At 37.7% G+C, this 15153-nt stretch overlaps 1 protein-coding gene across 1 annotated transcript in view; it reads right to left on the bottom strand.

Annotated features, from left to right (window-relative positions):
• The window catches only part of LOC127448182 (arf-GAP with Rho-GAP domain, ANK repeat and PH domain-containing protein 2-like), a 106904-nt gene extending 99681 nt beyond the window's left edge, over nucleotides 1–7223 (bottom strand). The window contains exon 1 of the mRNA XM_051710530.1: nucleotides 7097–7223. The gene's annotated coding sequence lies outside the window, so the exon portion shown is untranslated. The remainder of the gene's footprint in view (nucleotides 1–7096) is intronic.
• Between the last annotated feature and the right edge of the window lie 7930 nt (nucleotides 7224–15153).

Below are 15153 nucleotides of genomic sequence, written 5' to 3'. Positions count from 1 at the left end.
TTGTCCAATGTATGTGTCTCTTTGCCCACTCTAACCTTTTCTTTTTGTTTTTCTGTTTCAAAAGTGTCTTTTTCTTTGCAATTCTTCCCATAAGGCCTGCACCAGAGTCTTCTCTTTACTGTTGTACATGAAACTGATGTTGAGCGGGTACAATTCAATGAAGCTGTCTGCTGAGTACATGTGAGGTGTCTATTTCTCAAGCTAGAGACTCTGATGTACTTATCCTCTTGTTTAGTTGTACAACTGGCCTTCCACATCTCTTTCTGTCCTTGTTAGAGCCAGTTGTCTTTTGTCTTTGAAGACTGTAGTGTACACCTTTGCCAAAAAACTGAAGATTTCATACAATTTCAAGCATTGTATAGCCTTCATTCCTCAAAACAATGATTGACTGACAAGTTTCTAGAAAAAGATGTTTCTTTTTTGCCATTTTTGACCTAATATTGATCTTAAGACATGCCAGTCTATTGCATAATGTGGCAACTCAAAAACAAACACAAAGACAATGTTAAGCTTCATTTAACGAACCAAATAGCTTTCAGCTGTGTTTGATAAAATGGCAAGTGATTTTCTAGTACCAAATTAGCAATTTAACATGATTACTCAAGGATAAGGTGTTGGAGTGACGGCTGCTGGAAATGGGGCCTGTCTAGACTTGATTAAAAATGACTTTTTTCAAATAGTGATGGTGCTGTTCTGACTATACTTTGTGATCAGTTGAAAGCCACTTTGGTAAATTAAAGTACCAGTTTCCTTCCAAAACAGCAAACTCTGCTGGCTGCCAGTGTATAGCCATCATAAAATTAATCCATACGACGCCAGTGGATTAATTAATGTCTTCTGAAGCGAAACACTAGGTGTTTGTAAGGAATAGATCAATATTTGCAACTTTTTTTCCTAAAAAAAATAATTACTTTTTTACGAGGGTCGAGGTCGCGCAGCCTTTCACGTGACATAAGTGCGTTGGCAGGTTCTGATGTGTGAAATCCGAAAAAATAAGGAAGCGCTGTGTGGTTTACAACAGAGGACCATAGTAATCATTTATAGATGCCTCATTCAGCTGGTTTGGATATGTCAACTGCGGCGCCATCTTGGAATGGTAAACAAGGAGATGAATCAATGTTTGAATCGGTTTTAATGCAAGTGTATGGAGGAGATGCCTCAGACCGAGCTCCTTGCTCACACCGCTGCAACAGTATCAAGGTCCAAAGGAACAGCTGCTAATAAGGTATCTACGTATGAATATCTATGTAGAGGAGGCTTTCGCGCTTAAGAGGGAACATTTTTAGTAAAAAAGTTTTAAATATTTATCTATTTCTTACACACACCTAGCGTTTTGCTTCAGTAGACATTATTTAATCCACTCGAGTGGATTTATGGATGAGCTTTTTGGAGCTTAAAACATTTGGCAAATAAGTCCTTTTCACTATAATTGTTTACTTCCGGTGCGTGTTCATGAGAGGACCGAGTACAAGCAGCCTCCCATGTGACGTAGGCATGCTGGCATATTCAAATGAAAGCAAAACCAATGAAGTTTGTGAACAGCATTCTGTTGAAAATAAAATAAAAACCGAACTGCACTTCCGGTTGTATCGTGTCAGTTCTCACGTGAACATGCCAATGCGCCTAAGTCACTCGAGAGGCTGCGTGTACTCAGTCATCTCATGAACACATATTGAGATATTATAGTGAAAAGGACTTAAATATTGATCTGTTAGAAAGACATTCACTTAACCACTGAGTCGTATGGATTACTTTTACTATGACTGCCTGTGCTTTTTGGAGCTTTAAAGTGCTGATCACCATCCACGTGCATTGTATGGACCTACAGAGCTGAGATATTCTAAAAATCTTTGTTTGTGTACAGCTGAAGAAGAAAGTCATAATGTATGTGATATACACAGAGTAAATGATGAGAATTTTTATTTTTGGGTGAACTATTCCTTTAATTTGATGTTCCACCATATTTTCAGATTTTGGACATGAACTTTATTACCACCTGCTGGTGGAATCTCCAAACTGCAAATGCAGGAACTGAATTTAGACTGTGCGCTGAAAACAGATATGGTCTGAAACATTGCAATAAACTATTTCTCAGGACAAAAGCAAATTGTGCTTTGCGTACAATACACCCACAGTTTGTGCACATACACCCACAGATAGCGCAAACACTCCCACCCACTTGTGCTTTGCGCTTGCACAAAAATTGAGCTTAGAAATAGCGCTCTCAAGAATTTTGGATAAGACGTTGCGCATGGTCGTTGCTCGTAGTGCTGCGCTTTGTGCTCTCACGAATATAGAGCCCTAATTTATTCCTTTATTTAACTTGCTTTCTGATTCAAATGCTCAAATGAAACTAATTCAATAACTAAGACACACTAAGTCTGGCTGAACTTCATTTAACCAGTATTTAACCAATCATTATGAAACCCAAAACTATTCGTGGTACTCTTATAGCCTACTCATAGTGGATTTCGCAACCTGGTCTCATAGTGAAAACGTGACTCTACCGTATTTTCCATAATATAAGTCTCTGTATTCTTCATCAGCTGAAAGGTCCTGCGACTTATAGTCCGAAGCAATTTATATACATAATTATGCGTAACTGATGTTGGCTGGTCAAACACACGCACACCAAAATAAATGAAACATCAGTCATAAAGGAGCGTTTTAAAGTTGCCAATTCATAATATTTTGCCCCTACAAAGTACTTAATGCAATCAGTTGAAATATTTTGTTCATAAATACAGTTTATCAATTTCTGGTTTCATATATTAAAGCTTTAAAACTAGGTAGCTAAGTAGCATACACTAAGTAGCATTCCTTTATTTCTAAACTTCAATTAACATTTTCAGAGCCATCATAATTTTTGCAGAGAATTTTAAACAAACTTAGTATCAGATTTTATCAGCCTCGGCCTGTAAACATTAAAAAGCTCTTTCAGTAGGCCATCTTGAGTGACCTCTGCTTCTCCTTTTCTCCATATTACTTCTCCTTTCAGCTAAAAGTATCACACTGAGCATTTTAAACACTATCCTTTCCATCTTCCAAAAATAAAATGAAATTTTGTTCTAGAAATACAACTGAACAGAGAATAATTGAAATGTGAGGTAGTGTTGAGGGCAACAGTGGTTAGAGAAGCAAAAAAAAGTTCTCACCACAAAAGAGTGGTTTGTTTCACTGTGTGCCTTCTATTTCAGCAAAAACATCACTATATTGATATAAGAAATGTCTAACACAAACGGTACAGTAACAGTGCTGGAATAATGGGAATATATTTATCTGTGCTTAATAAAAAGAATACAAAAATGAACTAATTTACTATGGCTAAAGATAAAAATGACATTTGCCTGGCTTACTAAGTGAGAACAGATAAGAACTCAAAATAAGGTTATTAACAATAAACAACATTATATTTATAATAATAACAGAGACCACAAACAGAAGTGCACAGCCCAATATCTGACCAGAATAAAACATTCAAACAAACTCAAAACACAGCAATTTAGACATGCTGTTTAAAAAACATGCTGGCTGAAGATATAGACATAAAGTGTAAGAACACCAGTCAAGCCTACAATGTAGATCTATGTTGGTCAGCAATGAACATGTTCTCGTGATCCAAGGAAATTAATAGGCATTTTATAGCAAGACAAAATATCAGGGTAATGCTACTGTTATGTGACCTAAAGTAGACAACAATATTGTCTTGCCAAAGAGACTATGGGCTCCATTTATATTACCACACTAGATGCAACGCTAAGCGCAACAACCATGCTCTATGTTTTATCCAAGGGAGCTAATTCCAAGTGCAATTTTCGTGCCAGCGCAAAGTGCAAGTCGGCGTGGGAGTGTTTGCGCTATCTGTGGGTGTATGCACACAAACTGTGGGTGTATTATATGTTAATGAAGTGGCGCAAAGCGCAATTTGCTATTTTTACTTTTGCGCTAAGACATTTGAGAACCACATATAATCTTGGCGCAAAGCCTAAAATCAGTTCCTGCATTTGCAGTTTGTGGATTCCACTAGGTATGGGCATTTTTTAGTAATTTTGTAGTCGGGTACCATAACCCACAAAAAAACAAGTACCTGATTACTCGTAAATTAAAATGCATGTTAAACCGTATGACACGCTTTGCGGGTGAAGTCTCCATTCTCCATACAGTAAATCCGCTCCCGTCTTTATTATACCCGGGACAAGCGTCGTGCATAACCCCACCCCCACCCTAATACTATCTATATGACCTGCCAGGAACAACTCAAGGCACCTTTCTCCCATCACGTGAAGTTTCAGGAAGTTAAAAAATAAAACTTATGCTGTGTAAAAAAAAAATGTATGTGTTAAACAAGAAGTATTAATTGCAGCCCTAATAATAAGTCCATTCTTACACAAAACCAACTGGATCGCTTCAGAAGACATTGAATGAAGAGTCTTAAGCCTGATGGATACTATGCAAGAAGCTGAACTTTTTTCTCCTCGATGAACTAAAGCACCTTAGGCGAACGAAGCCGGCATTTATACTACGCACAAATTACTTTGTTTAGAGTGATGTCACGTGTTTAACATATTGTTCAAACCATGAAATGAATGCCAATAATGCAGGTTTTTCTCCCCAAGGATCACCACTTTTAGCGCTGTATTGCTTCTTTGCTTTATTAAACTTGTCACAGGTTCCCTTCCACTTTTAAAAACTCCAATCTCTCTCCACTCATTTGTTGTGACCACGCTGTCTTTGTGGAGTTTGTGCTGCGAATCATATAAAAAAACAAACCCCATCCACAATTAATTTTAACCAATCATCAACGCTCTTCGACCAGCCGAGTTCTCCTAGGTCAAGAATTTCAGAGATGTGCACAAACAGGAGAAATATCTCCACACAAACACATTGGCAGAACAAAAACGTCACTGCTTTTCATCATCATTTGTAGGTAAACTAAGTGAAGCTTGTTTGCCCTGTAAGTATAAATAAGCCTTAATGGATTACCTTCATGTTGACTTTATCTCCTTTTGGAGCTTCAAAAGCCTGGCCACCATTCACTTGCATTGTACGGACCAACAGAGCTGAGAAATTGTTCTAAAAATCTTTTGTTTGTGTTGAGCAGAAGAAAGGAAGTCCTACATATCTGAGATGGCATGAGGGTGAGTAAATGATGAGAGAATTTTCATTTTTGGTTGAAATATCCCTCTAAAATAGGGCCCTTATATGTTTTCACTGTAATTCTATTTCCACTTGCCTAAACAGCAGCCTAGGTCAAACCACCCTACTAACTAGGTGGCTAAAACGAGTTCACAAGTTAATTTTCATCCTCATTTTGTTTCATAAAATGTTATAATTTATTACCTGAGTCTTTTTTCTCTCTCTCTCTCTCTCTCTCTCTCTCTCGCTTTTACTTGCTTGGCCTCAAATAAAAAGAAAAAAAAAAGAAAATCCAAAAGTAATGAGAGAGGAAATCAGAATAAATTACTGCAGTACAGTCATCCACTGGATTAGGTTAGTAAATATATTTTACAGCTTGTAATGTAAACCATTAATACATCATAAATGTGTATCGGAACACTTATTAAAGGTAACACTAGCAGCCCAGGCTTCAAATTATTGTTCACTAAACATGACAATAACATTTTCAATTCTAAAAATAAATCTATGTCCGAGTAACTAAAGCATTACAGCTTTGGCACAAACCAATGCTTTCACAATCCCCAAACCTGCACAAACATGCATCAGACTTTTACTGGTTAAGACATGAGCACATACAGTATATTCTTTCAATTTTCACAGCATATTAAATCTTGCCAAGACTTTAATTCCCTCATTTCCACAAAAAGAGTATATACTAATTGTCCTCCTATTTAGCAATAGATTAAAGATTAACAACCTGACCCCAACAATTTGTGAAAGATAATGTGTGTGGCTTAATTTTTTCAATGTTAAAATTCTTCAAAGTTCTATACCATCTTAATGTGGATAGATAGAAAACAAGTAAGCCATTGTTTTGTTTGTTGCACGGCCTCCTGCGTGAGTTTGGCACAGGACTAGGCTATTTGTTGGCAAGACCAATGGTAAAAGGGGGGAGTGTTCTGGAAACGGTCATGATTTTTGCATTTCTGTTTGTTCCTTGTAAATTTAAAACCATTAACTGTACTAGATTTTTCTTACATATTTTATCTTCATCATACCAGTACAAATAGGTTAATAATTTTCTCATCATCTAATTGCTTTGTAACATGTACTCAAATTACTTAAGCAGGATTTCACACAAAAAATATATATATATATATATATATATATATATATTTCAGCAATATGAAAAACTCAAATGTTGCAAAGTTATCTTCTATGCAAGCGCTTCATATAGGCCCGTGTCTTACACCCACTGTAAACTATAGTGATTATAGTGTGGAGAATGTCCACAAAGAATGTACTCAAGTATGTGTGAGGATATTTCCCTTCCTTTTACTCTGCTGTCCCCATATTGCACTTACTTCGAGTCATCACACATACCACAAATATCTTTCTCATAAAATCCACAATTCAAGAACAAAGTCCAGCAATAAGAAAAACTAATTCGGCTACAAACGTCATTTCTGTCAGATTTCAATGCATATATGTATATATTCAGCTTTAAAATAAAAAAAAAAAATTTAAATTCATAATTTGATAAAATCTTCATCATGGCACATAAAAATCAGCATACAGCTGTACATTCCTTATTATTGGCAATAACAATAATCATTTAAAACTTAGAGGTGTATGCTTGAGCTGTACCCAAAAAAGAAAGAAAAAACAAACTGGAAATATCTGCACCTTGTTATCTGCAAATGTAATGCAGAATGGCTGTACCAAATGTGTTGTGATAGTCAATGATCAATAAGTGAGATTGAGATTGAGGTGAGTGTTTAAACAAGGAGTGTCTTTCTTGAGCATAAAGAGCTGATAAACAAATACTAGTGGCCCAGTTTACAGGAGCTAACACGTTTGGCCAAATTCGGAGTCGATTTCTCACAAATTAACTATAGTAACATAGCTATTTTATAACCTCGTTTTAATCCCCATGAACGAAAGGCATAGTCAGTCTGAAAGCAAAATCTAAACCTACCTCACTGGTCAACCTCCTGGTTCGGATTAGCTTTCTGATGTCGCTGTAACTTTCTACTTCGTTAGAAACTTTCATCTAACTGCCGTTCCGGCTTTCGAGTCTGGACGGGGCGCTCTCGCTCTCGCTGTTCTCCACGCCTACCTGCGCCCGTAACCAACCGCACCTGAATCCCCCTACACTGACCTAAACATGCGGGCACCACGACAAATGGCCAAATCATCAGACTAGATTTAAATTCAAATAATATTGTAATATAATGATGTTGGTTAGTATATCAGTTTGCTGGAATCTCTCTCTCTCTCTCTCTCTCTCTCTCTCTCTCTCTCTCTCTCTCTCTCTCTCTCTCTCTCTCTCTCTCTCTCTCTCTCCAGCTTGTTGCAGCTTGATGGCCCTCCGGTTATGTTTTCTGCAGGATGGAATGTGTCAGGCCACACCATCGACAACACATAATAAAACCTTACTGTCAGATTAACTTGCATGAATACAGGGCCGTTACCACCAAAGATATTGAGGAGGACATTAGATATAATGTGAAAATCTGCAAAAACGAACTAATTAGATAGATTTAGTTTTTTTCTTTCTGCATTGTTAAAGGAGCTGTTTTTGGGTAGTTCTCTGTGGGAAGTTCATTTAATGTGCAATGCAGCCATTTGACCACAAGAAGATGATAAATCATTCTCTGTGGTTTGATGGATGTTTTCACCCAACCCTTCTTTTTAAAAGAACAAACCGCAGTTAAGTGGATAGTCCACCCACAAATAACTATTCTGTAATAATTTATTCATCCTCGTCCTCAAATGATTTTTTTTTCTTCTTCCGGGGAACACGTAAGGCCGGAACTTTTTTCACAGACTGGAAATGTTGAACATTTCCAACTAATATCGCAGTGTAAATCTAGCAAAACTTCTTTAAATTTGTATTATATTACCCGGGTATACGTTTTAAAAATGAGTTATAACACAGCTGCTGAGAGAGTAACTTTGCCATCTCCTCTCGTAATACATTGCTCTCTTTTTTTTTTTTTTTTTTTTTTTTTTGGAAAGTTCTGGAAACATTAGTGCCATTTTTCTTTTGATTCTGGAGCAAATGGCTGAGCAAAAATTACATTTGGCTTGGTCTCCCATTCACTGCTATCAAAGTGTACCCTGCAATCATTTACGTCTGCATTCTTCTGAAGTGTGAAAAGTTACTGTTACTGATTAACCACATTTATGAAATTACTGGGTTTGTAAAACCAACCGATCAGCTGGAGTTTTACAGGGAGACCTTGACATTTTTTGTGTGCAATATGCATCTATGCACCCGTCGGACAAGACTGAGGATTGATTTTATTTCTTTGAAAAAGGGATTATTTAAAGATTGCATTCAGTTTGTGATGTTATAACAACTATTGACCAGACGAGGTCGCTTGTTGTTAGCAGACCTGCTGATCACTCTAGGATTCTAGCATGCAGCATCTTACACTTGCTCATCATTTATAAGGTAAATTGAGCTACATTTTACCATAGTGCGCGCTATTGTTAATATACGTAGGTGAAACCCATGTCTTTTGTTTGCCTGGATACTAAATCTGTCATTAAAGATTTCAATTTGATTCGCAAATACACCATTGATCAAGTGATCAAAGAGGCGTACAGTATGAGAGATACATACACCAGAGCTGCTCTCCTCACAGATGTAAAGGGTAAATAAAATACAAGGGTAAACGGCATCAAAAGTTTTTACTAAATCCGTGACAGTGCGGGAATCACCAAAGACATCTAATGCTGTTTCGCTCGTGCTTGTGAAAAACGAAAAAGTTGTTATAAGAGGGAGAAACTTTGAAGAAAAGCGATTGAGATGCCTGACTGATTGTTGAAAAGTCTTGCGAATAGAGAGAATGTTCTCTGACACGCAGGACTGTTCGGTCAGTGTGTGTATATTGTGGTGCTGAAATGGTTTGTATTAATCAGTGGCGATTTTAGGGGGTCCCCTGAAATCTCATTGGCCACCCCAGAACTGATTGGTGGTTCATCATGTTCATCAACACAAGAACGAAGAACCAATAGAAACACCTGTCAATCAAAGATGACATCTCAGGTCATTTGTTGATTTAGAGCCACACTGACCCAGGGTCAGTTTTATATTTCTGACCATTATAGTAGCGGTGGTACTGAAGCTGTGTGAGCTGATCTTTGATCAGTGGGGGGAGGGGCAGGTCGCGGGCAGCGGGCGCTAGGTCTGGAGTATAATGGTCGGTCAGAAGCACGAAAATGACACGAGCTAGCGTCTACCTCCAACTTCCAATGAGTTGACGACGTCGATTTGTGGTCAAAAAGAAAGCTGTTATTTGACAGGTATGTTCATCTAATCTAACGTTTAATTTATCCCGAATTTCCATGTGAATGTGAAAACATTTTTCCATTGTTACAGTAGCTAGGTTAAAGAGTAAGCTAGACCCTACACCACATTCAGCATGTTATCTTTATATTGACATGAAATATGAAATGCCATGTTTTCTGATTTAATGACGGAGGTGTGTAAAGCGTTGTACAGATGTATATGTTCAATAGCTAAAGTTATATATATGGCCAACCTGTGTGTGAAATGGAAGGGTTTGTGCTGTGACTGTACTTTAAATCTTTACATGAGTTATTTATGAGCTCTTTATGTGTATTATTGGTCAGTCAGACCAATAAAATCTTCAAAGTTTTTATACCTTATTTGACAAGGGCAAATTGCACTTAAATGCCGCAAATGATTTGACTAACTATTTTATTTGGTAATATTCAAAGTTATTGAAGCTATCAGAACATGTGGAAAATAAACCTGAGTAGACACTGTAAACAGAGTTTTGTTTTTTACTGTATTCAGAGCTCAATCTGCAATTTTGGGGTTTCCAGACAGACACCTATAAGCCCTCGTAGCCAATTTCACACACTGATTTGTACCCAATTTAACAATATTTCTGCTGGACAGTGCAGTTATAGCTAATAAATGAATGAATAATTGATTGAATGATTGATTGAATTGCGCCTCAATCAGTTATCACCTGTACTTGTATCTTTTTATGATTATACACTATACCTGATGTTATACGCAGATTAATTCTCTACAATAGCTCTTAAAAACGTGTAACTGACTTTTCCTAAACAATTACTGATTTAAAAATGGATGTTATGTTAATATAACCAGAGATTCCCAGAAACTGTAATAGGTTGAAATAGAACAGGAATAGAAAACTGTCAAATGTCAAAACAACAGTCTGATATTGAATACAAATAATTCAGTGAATGCTAACATGAGTTTAAGAAATCATTTATTCTACATGTGTAGATGTTGAAGCAAAGCAAATGTGATATTTACACATTTTGATCATGTGCCATTCATAAAGGTTCTCCCGGTATCGCCACACTAGGTCTGTGCCCCGTCTTGGCCACCCCAGTAAAAATGTCCTGGATACGCCACTGGTATTAATGCACTGAAATGGTATGTTCTTTTATCCAGTATTGTTATTGATGATAATATTTAGATTTTATCTAATACCTATAAGCTGTTTTATGAGGTGGGGTTGAAAATGTTGTCTGTTCATTTGTGTGTTTGTCTGTTGCAAATGTAGACAATGCAAATGAGATACATTTTCAAGAAAATGTAAGTCTGAAGTATACTGCTTGTCAATTGAACATGAATTTATACATGTGAACGGCATGTTTTAGTAAAAACGCAAGTTACAAAATAATTATATTAGTTTTTATAAATATTGTTAAATAAAAATGTTAATATAGGTAACAAAATCTTTCAAAGAACATTGCATTAGTTGTGCATAGATTACCCACACTAATGAGGAATTTGAGTAAAGGGGTGAACATTGTTAGAGTGCGGATTTGTAATCTGACCCCTTGGTAGTATGGAGTAAAAATGTTGGCCCTCGCACCCTTCAAAGTTGCCCATCCCTGATCTAGACAGTCCATGAGCCATCTGTGGGCATGCCGTCTAAAAGTGTTCTCTGATTGTCCTGAGTAGCTCCATTTATGTGCAATGCAATCATTTGACCACATGATGTGTCAAAGGGGGGCATGACCCAAAAAAAAATGGGAACCACTGCCTTACATACCTTACAGCAGTGACGTGCACAGACCTTAGCAAGGACAGAGGCAGAAGGATAAAAAAGGGCACTGATTTTTTTTACATTTTTATTATTTTTATTTTTTTTTTATGAGTTGTAATTATAAATACTTAAAGGTGCTATATGTAAGATTGATAATAAGCGTTTGAAATGGGTACTGCAGTCCAAATTCAAAATATTGGAGAGTTATCTGCCCCGCCCCAGACTCGAAGCTCATGAGGGTTGCCAGAATTAGCCAACTCAGAATCTGGTTTAAAGGATTTCTGGGCTTTAAGCTGTCTTAAAGATTCCAAAGGCATCTCCAGTATTTATCCTTGTTTTACTACACCTCTGGTCATGATGGTTTTTAGACGGATCGTGAGGCTTTTTAGGTCGGGTGGACTCTGTTATCTCTGATCCAGTTAATTTGCTGGCTTCCATGGCTGCAGCACGCAGTGTTGTTTGCCCGCTAACTTGTTTCAAATCTGGCAATCCGGTGGTGTCGAAATACTATTGGTGAGTGTGCAGTGGGTGGGATCACACAAACCAAAACATAAACAGAAGTTCAGGCCCGGAATTGAAACTTCAAATTAGAATATACTGGCTGTAGCATTGTTTTCGGAGAAGCCAGTATTTCAACTTAGCATGTTTCCTAATTCTCTAATGTCGTATTATGTTCATTTTATGATTTAGTACAGTAAAAATATTACATATAGCACCTTTAACTAATTTCTTTGCCTTTTGAGTATTTAACCATTTTTTGTATATATATACTCAGAGGTGGGGTCTTGTTACTCAGTGTCTTGGTCTGGGTCTTGGTCTCAACATTTAAAGTCTTGGTCTGGATCTCGGTCTCGGCCTAAGGTCTTGATGGTCAAGACCGCTGTGTATTTACCAGTGCACTAAATGCGATTATTATTTCAGCCACTAGTTGGCGCTGCATCTTTAACATTACTGAGAATTTGTGTCAGACCTCAATCCTAAAGTGTCTCTTCCCTCTCTGACCCACATTGTTTCAACAGCCATTCCAGATCTTCATGACAAGAAGACCCAGGAAATAAAGACTTTGTTAACTAAGGCTCATCATGTTGCATGCACTCTGGACATTTGGACAGACCGTGTGTGCCATTCTTTCATGGCAGTAACAGCTCACACATTTGTAGATTTCACTGCTAAATCTAGCCTCCTCTCTTTTGAGCAAGTGAAAGGTAGACATACTGGAGCAAAGATTGCAGAGTTCATCGATGGGGTTCTTCAGCAGAATGATTTGCATTCCAAGGTCACATACTTCGTGACAGATAATGCATCAAACATGCAAAAAGCATTTACTGTCTTCAGTGAGTTTAATATCACTGAGCAGCAGCGGACATGGAGGAACTTCGTGCTGAAGTTGATGATGAGGAGTTGTGGAGTGACTTGGAAGGCTCCGCAGCATCTGAGGTAAAAGATCTGATCACACAAAACAGTCTCATGCTTCACTCATTCTTTACAACTTGTTGTTAAAGATGGACTTGAGAAACTGGGTGCCTTCAGGACAACAATAGCAAAATGTTCAAAACTCTCAAGCTTGCTGCATCAAAGTTGCCAGTTTAAGGAGGTTTTTGAAAACGCGTTTGGTCAGAACAGGTCGATACCAAACACTAAAGTCACAAGGTGGAGCAGTGTTCACAGACAGCTCTCTGCTGTGAGTAAACTTGAGCCACCAAAGCTTTCGTTCATGTTTCGTGATTGAGACTTGTCTCACTTGACCTTTACAGCAAAAGAACATGCTGAGATAACAGAACTGGTGGATATCCTAGAGCCATTTGCTGAAGCAACAGAGGTATGTCAGGGCAATAAATATGCCACAGTCAGTGTGATTGTACCGTCAGTGGTAGCACTGTACAAGCACTTGACTAAAACAAAGTCTCCTGGAACATCAGCCCATACAAGACATCATGTAGCAGTTGTTAATATGCTATTTGATTCTTTATGCCGCAGATTCAATGGCTTGTTTCGGCTCTTGGACATGTGCCCTCAAAGTGAAACATGTACTGAATCAGAAAAGCAAAGTCATTTGGCAACATGATCTACCTAATGTCCTCTGCGCTTGATCCAAACTATGCATTTGTGTGGTTAGAGGAAGATCATCCTGGGTCTGAGAATGTGAAATTGTCCTTGAAATACAAAATAATCAATGCCATCATCAAAGAAGCTGAAAGTCTTCCTGATGTTTGAAACTCAAACTCTGTCTCCACAGAACAACAGAATTCAGGAGATACAGTAAATTCAGCTGTACAAAGTTGCATGTCTGTTCTCTTTGCTTCATATTCAAAAAGAATCCTACAACAATCTGTACAGGCCCAGCAACTGTGTACTCACTGGTTTTAAGTGCTTTGGAGAAAATTCCTCTCTTTCTGGGAAATGACGATCCATGGGCAAAGTTACGGGAAGATGTTGTCATCAGAAATCTTCACATATTGTATGAAAAAATATTCTGTGTTCCAGCTACCTCTGCTGAGTTTGAGAGAGTTTTCAGCCAAGGAGGTCTTTTCATGACCCCACACAGAGCAAAGATGTCTCCACAGCTCCTGTCCACTTTAGCCTACCTCAGATGTAATAAATAAAACCTGAGTGTGATTGTTGTTTATTTTTTTAGTTTACCATGATTAATTTGATTTGCATTCACAACAACTTAATATACATTTACTACCAATGTTTTTTTGTTTTGTTTTGTTTTTGGTTTTTTTTAACTTTTTTTTATACACTTATTTATTCATTTTGGGAAACCTGAAACAAAAACAAGTTTGATTGTTGACTTGTTATTCCTTGTTCAAATAAGGTGTTAAAGCAATATTATAAGTGAATACAATAAATTCAACATGTCAGTTCATTACAATTTACTTCCTGTTTCTTGGACCTACAGGTTTTGGTCTGGATCTGGGTCATGAAGAGTCTAGTCTTGGCCTCATCTTGGTCTCAAGGGGTCTAGTCGTGGTCAAGGTCTTGGAGGGTCTGGTCTTGACTACACCTCTGTATATACTGTACATATTTTTCCCATTTTTCCTTCATCACAAATAATAGCCTATTATGTTATATTTATCTCAAAAAGCACCATGGTAATACACTTGTTTATTTATTTATATTTAGGCATGGCCTGTGATAACCCCATGTTTATGACATGTGTCACAGTAAAACCATGGTATTTTTAAAGTACCTTGGAGTACCATGACAGTATCATGAAATATGAACATGATCAATCATTCAGTACCATGGCATTACCCTGTTAACGTGGTGCAGGGTGCGAAGGCGCGATGAGAAAGTGCGAGCGTGGGGCGATCAACTGTGTTTTGCGAATGATACAGGGTCCTTGAATAATGTATAACATGCGAGTAAGGGCAGCTGGTGGAGTTTCTGGTGCCCCCCTAGGGTAGGATGGTGCCCCCTAGGGAGTTGGTGCCCTACGCAGACTGCGTAATATGCGTATAGGGAGTGACGGTACTGTGGTAGCCTAATGGTATTTTTCTGAAAGTGATTAGTCTAATGGCTTATTAGTTTCAACAAAACCAAACTGGCTTTGGCTGAACCTGACAGCTCCTTCAGTTTATGTCAATATTATATAAAAGACAAATTTCATTTATATCACTGAAAGCAACATTATAATTAATACATTTGTCTACACTAGTGGGACGCGATGTCAGAAATGCGGTAGCAATCGAGTATTATTCTTTTGATTAACTTACAACACAATATATGGAGTGGACTTTTTATCTGACCTGTTACTTGTCTGAGGTAACGGCAATTCGATGTTGCAGGGCGAATTCAAAACTGCATTTTTTGCTTCCTTGAAGGGCACTGCTGCGGGAGGGGAAGCCACTCGAAAGCTCGTTCAAAATGAAAGTGAGAAAATTAATCTTTTCTCAGAGGGCCCTTCCACAAGACTTCTAGTGAAGAGTGCATTCATACAGTAATGTCATGTTTCCTTCAGAGCACC

Source organism: Myxocyprinus asiaticus, chromosome 1, assembly GCF_019703515.2.
Source record: "Myxocyprinus asiaticus isolate MX2 ecotype Aquarium Trade chromosome 1, UBuf_Myxa_2, whole genome shotgun sequence".
NCBI classification, from domain to species: Eukaryota; Metazoa; Chordata; class Actinopteri; order Cypriniformes; family Catostomidae; genus Myxocyprinus; species Myxocyprinus asiaticus.
The sequence above is the reverse complement of the archived record's forward strand: the minus strand, read 5'-3'. Positions and strand labels throughout refer to the sequence as shown.